We start from the raw sequence: 6,065 nt of genomic DNA, 5'->3' as shown, positions 1-6,065 counted from the left end.
TGTGCACTGTAGACATCACTAACAAAGTGTATGGAACTTCCTCTCGGTCTATATTTTATTCTCCATTCCGCTTCGTTTATTCAATCTTGCTGCCCTCGCTCTCTCTCTCTTCTCTCTCTCTCTCTCTCTCTCTATCTCGCTCTCTCTCTTCTCTATATATATAATATATATATATATATTATATATATATATTATATATATTATATATTATATACTATATATATATAATATATATATAGGACTGATTAGTGCTTCGTCAATTTACCTGAATGTGTGGAATTCCCCTCATCCTCTGTACTATCCATCCTCACTTTCAAAGATGTGCTTTTATCAACGCATACTTAAAGCAGTGTCGAAGTTCGATTTAATTGCTAGTGTCGTTTTACATCTATCAGTAATTTATATATATATATATATATATATATATATATATATATATATATATATATATATATATGTGTGTGTGTGTGTGTGTGTGTGTGTGTGTGTGTTTATGAATACATATATAACGCTTTAATGCTACTGTCGAGTTTTCTCTCGCTTCCACTTTTAGATCTTTGTACTTCACTCTTATTATTTTCTGGATTTCTTCGTCTTGCTGCGCATTCACTCTGAAATGTCTCGAGCGCAGAATGGCCAAAAGTGACGCTGACGCTTTTAAGTATTTCTCAGTTTAACCAGACCACTGAGCTAGTGAACAGCTCTCCTAGGGCTGGCCCGAAGGATTAGATTATTTTACGTGGCTAGGAACCAATTGGTTACCTAGCAACGGGGCCTACAGCTTATTGTGGGATCCGAAGCACATTTTATCGTGAAATTAATTTCTAACCTCCAGAAACAAATTCCTCTGACTCGACGTTGGCAGAGCGGGGAATCGAACTTGGTACTACCGCACTGGTAGGCGAGCGCGTAAACCACTCGTCCAACGAGGGGCTCCGAAAGTGACGTGGTGCTTGCAATGAACCCGTTAATACTTTGACACGAGCATCCATTTGGGTGAAAAACGCCTTTATTTCATAATTTCTCTAAATGACATTTTCCTCTTGGCCATCTCTTTCGTGTCCCGAGTCCCTGTTTCGGCAGAGCTCTCGAAACTGCCGAGCTGTTACGAATATTCTCGAATTTCAAAGGAGCTCTGATCTCACCGACATGACACGAAAGGAATGAATGAAAGGCCGCGATATCAAACCACATTTTGGCCTCTGCCCCCCTCCGGCTGTTATTTCGGCAATCAATATGTCGGGGACACGAGAGCCCACGAGTTCAAACACGTTCCGAACTAATGGAATCAAGTTTCATTTATGCTCTCGCTTCCAAAGCGGCAACAAGTGGCTCGGTGGTACCTTTGTTGTTGCTAAAACTGACTCTCATATCTCCGATATTCCTGCGATTTCTGAAGGAAGAAAGTTTGATATATCGGAGACGGAGTTTGCACGAATCAAGTCGCCTCGTCAACAAGTAGGGATGAGTGTCGTCTCGGGGTTGTCTTTCTAAAGACGGAATGTGGTTTGTTGTAACTTGTGAGAGGTCATGACGGCTCTTCTTTCAGTATCACAAATGTTAATTCACAACCGATCAAGATGGCTGACAGTACATGAGAGAACCCGAAATCTGAGAAAGAAAAATGTGTGAGGACTACGCCTCTCCTTTCTGTCTGACTTATCTTTGTCACCTGATAGGTAATGAAATGAGATATCAATAATGATGGAAAATTACGAATAAGAGGAGAGAGAGAGAGAGAGAGAGAGAGCGAATTTAATCTTCACCCCTAGTGTCAGTAGCGACAAATATTAATCGACTTCTTGATTGGTGATACACAAATAAGGCTTCAATTGATGGAAGAGGCTTCTCCGTGTACTACAACATGGCTAAACATAGCTCCTGTGCCAGGCACATTGACGCAGTTCATCTCCATCACTCCTGGTCAAATGTTTCAGGGCTTTTATTGCCTGCTTCTTGTGAAAGCTCTATGCTCGGTTCCATGATTGGGTTGAGCTTGAAAACAAAATAGTTTCGCATGCAGGTCTTTGGAAATAGAAGAAAGGTTCTATGAATATCACAAGTTGTCCATGTTCATTCGATGTTTGCTTACAAGGAGAAGAACGCCTGTTTCTGAACTCTGTATACAGCAAGGCAGCCTGTGTGGGCACACGGCTGAATGCCAGAGTTTAGAAGGAAATGAATTCTGTATCAACTTCAGTTGTTTCCACCAACGTAAACATGAAACAAGACAGGAGGTAGAATTCCATGAACAATGAATAAGACCAGTTCCGAAAGATCTTAATAAACAACAGGCATCAGAACCTCATGATACAGCTGCGTACCCATAGCAACTGGAAATGTTCAATACCCAGACTGCTGGTAACAAAAAAACTACTTTTTTGTACACATGAAGTAATAAAACCTAGTAGTAAACATCAATAAGGTTAAGGTGTCTAGTGAAATGTCTGATCGTGGTAAAAATGAACTGAATGCCCAACTAGTTTTATTCTTGAAGAGAAACTAAAACTGGCCTGTGTTCATTGACAACTTCAATAAGGAAAGTATAAAAACGGGAACCAGTTAAAAGTTAATTGAAACAGAAAATATATTATTTTTCAACGCTAGTTAAAGGTCCCTGATTACATTCCAACAAGCTAGACTGCTCATGCATGCACTGTTAAATCCCATTTGACCTTTGTTAACCTGAGTAGTTAACAGGCTACCACCTAGCAGTTAATCGACTGTAGTGGGCTACAACCAGAGATGAGCAGGGATAGTTACCATGATCATACCAGAAGGCTTATTGAGAGTACACATACACATTATATAAATATAAATCCTACAAAAAATCCTCCCTAGCCTTACAATACTGCCATAATTCACTGACGCATAAATTCTCCGTTTTCATTCCTTTACTTTTCCGTGAAGTCAATGGAAGCAGAATATCCGGAAAAAGGCCTTCGAGCAACAGGTGTCTCCTTCGAAGGTCGCGTCTCCGCTCGTCTTCTAAGTCGTCGTGATATTAAATCTTTCCTCTCTGCCCAGAGAGACCTCTCGACGACTGATGCAGGGAAGCAGATAAGACAGAGAGAGAGAGAGAGAGAGAATAAGAGTTGTAAAATAAATGAAGAGACTGGAATGTCATGTAAGAATGCCATTTTTATTATAAAAAGGTGACAGAAGGACAGACATAATCGGTCTAACCTTCCGCACAGTCTTCGATAATTTCTTACGTATGCCACCAGTCAAGTTAAGTTAACTCTTCAGTCAAATATTTAACTTCACATAAATCGCCATCTACGACCTCTTTAATTTTCAATTTCGTATTCCATCCATGTGTCTTTAGAAGCAATCATCAACGGGATTTGCTGACAGTCCTCCCAACTAGCGCCGAGTCCCAGAGGCAACTTGCAACAGTCATCTGCAACACCTGGAACTCGGAGATCCATCTCGGCAATGGTGCCGAGATGCAACTTGAGGCTCAATGTGTTGAAGGAACAGGTTTCGTTGTTCGAAGAGACTTCTCCTCGCAAAGGAATTCGGGACTGGAATGGATATGGGGCCTCGCTTTTGGGAATTCCTGGTGAGAGCGAAATAGAACTAACTCTCTCTCTCTCTCTATTTCTCTCTCTCTCTCTAAAAGTAGGAAAAATGAATCGTTCTCTGTCTCTCTCTAAAAAAAGAAGAGAAAAACGTAGTTTTCTCTCTCTCTCTCTAAAAGTAGGAAAAATGAATCGTTCTCTGTCTCTCTCTAAAAAAAGAAGAGAAAAACGTATTTTTCTCTCTCTCTCTCTCTCTCTTCTCCTCTATATATATATATTATATATATATATATATATATATATATATATATATATATATATATATATATATATATATATATATATATCGATCTTTCTGTCTTCTCTCTCTCTCTTTCTTTCTCTCTCTCTCTCTCTCTTAAAAAAGAGGAGAAAAATTGTATCGTTCGCTCTCTGTCTCTCTTAAAAAAGAGGAGAAAAATGTATCGTTTTCTCTCTCTCTTTTTAGAAGAGAAAAGAAAATAAGAGAAAAAATATATCGTTCTTTGTGTATTCCTCTCTCTCTCTCTCTCTCTCTCTCTCTCTCTCTCTCTCTCTCTCTCTTAAAAAAGAAGAGAAAAATGTATCGTTCTTTCTCTATTCCCTTGTTGCTGACTTCAATACGTAAAATGAATAGAGAAACGTAATTTTTTATGAATCTCAACATGTACTGCCAGTAAATGTAAACAAACCTCCTTCGAAAGCTGCATCAGGCGTTAAAGTATCCTGGACATCTGTTTACTTTTGAAAATGAATGTGAACCCCTTTCTGATAAATCAGAAATAACACGCAAGATCCGCCCCTGATATAGACGTCCATAGTGCTCAAGATAGCGTACATCACGCTATAGAAACCCAATTCCTAAAGAAGCAGTTCAAATTAAAATGGTTTACATATCTAGAATAATAAACCTTATTCAAAGGAAATGTTTATTTTGTTAAGGAATGATTTCGGTGTGAGATACTGAATATCATTTTTTTCATTTGCAATCTGAGGAAAATCTTTCAGCGCGGGATTATTATGAGCTGCGACTAGGGTTTGGATTTATGCGGAATAAATAGATTGCCTTCAATTATCCCAGATTATTTTATCTATTTTGGTGAAGCGGGATTGCGCGTTTGCCATATTCAGGGTAATAAAAATCGATGAGAATTAAAAGAGAATGACGTCAATCTCCCATTTCGGAACCGTGACAGATTCCATCCCATCATTGCTTCGTATAACACAGAGGTGTAATTGTCTCACGGTGAAACAGAATAGTTGGCTTTTACGAAGGAGAATATTGGGTTATTACTTGGCCTTCGCCTGAATATTATGATTGATACCGATTCAGAAAAACCTACGGCGTGTGTCCAATGTCCATTATACTTTCTTTCTCTCGTCTTCTCTCTCTCTCTCTCTCTCTCTCTCTCTCTCTCTCTCTCTCTCTCTCTCTGTTAAGACTTGAAAATGTATGCTACGTGTCTGTATGTCTGTCTTTATATACAAACATAGGCATGAAAATGATGATTTTCAAGTGAGCATTCGGGAGGAAGGAAAAAAACCTTATTTTGTTTTGTCTGAAGGTATTTTGACCAAAACTTAACATAAACAGAGAGAGAGAGAGAGAGAGAGAGAGAGAGAGAGAGAGAGAGAGAGAGAGAGAATCAGTATATGCGAGTATGTACATATATAGAAGTATTAAATGAAATGTTCGGTTAAGAGTCAAGTTATTACACAATAATCCACTTATTTTTAAAGCCATCCTTTCAATGTAACAATTAATGTTATGGGGTCAACGGCCTCCTATATAGAATTCTATTTATTTGCAGAACACAGAAACCTCACGAATAAAGCTAAACCGAAAACCAAACAGGAAAAAACGGCGGTTAATATCCTTTATTTCTATCACCCCCGATTCAGATCGAACACAAATATTCCTAAATTTGGCGAAACCTGTTATGAAGCCAGCCGACACATTTATGCTTGCTATACGCGGGCAGCGAACAGCTACATGGCTTTCTTTGAATTGCGTGAATGGCCGCATGGATGGGGCATTTGGGCTCCAATATGCTTTGGACGTCCAAGTATTGGTTCCAGTGATACGAATTTAATTGAAACGGATGTCGACGCCACAGAAAAGGACGCGTAGGATTTCGGGGCACTAATTGCCTGGCGGGCTCCTCGCTGATCTTTGTGTCATATATAGCTTTGATTAGATTCACCGTGACGAGGTTGTGTTTGCAATATATCGCGACGTTGCAAAGTTTTGATCAGGTCTCCTGTGATTAGATACCGATGTAACTGATGTTGATATTTCACAAATCTTAAAGCCCCACGTCTCTGATGAATGGACTAAGACCAAAGGGTCACACCAGCAGTTTTATTCTCATTAAAACTTTGCAACACTTACGAGGTACCTTTGGGTAAGAGGCCTTGGTGGCATGAGGCCAGCAGAATCTGAACTAGTCGTTCTTTGCAAACAGTCAACTTTCTACCTATGTAATTTTAAAGCATTTATTTTTACGTTTCAGGAACACGGAA

This window comes from Macrobrachium nipponense, chromosome 16 (genome assembly GCF_015104395.2).
Source record: "Macrobrachium nipponense isolate FS-2020 chromosome 16, ASM1510439v2, whole genome shotgun sequence".
Taxonomy (NCBI): domain Eukaryota; kingdom Metazoa; phylum Arthropoda; class Malacostraca; order Decapoda; family Palaemonidae; genus Macrobrachium; species Macrobrachium nipponense.
Note: the sequence above shows the minus strand (reverse complement) of the source record.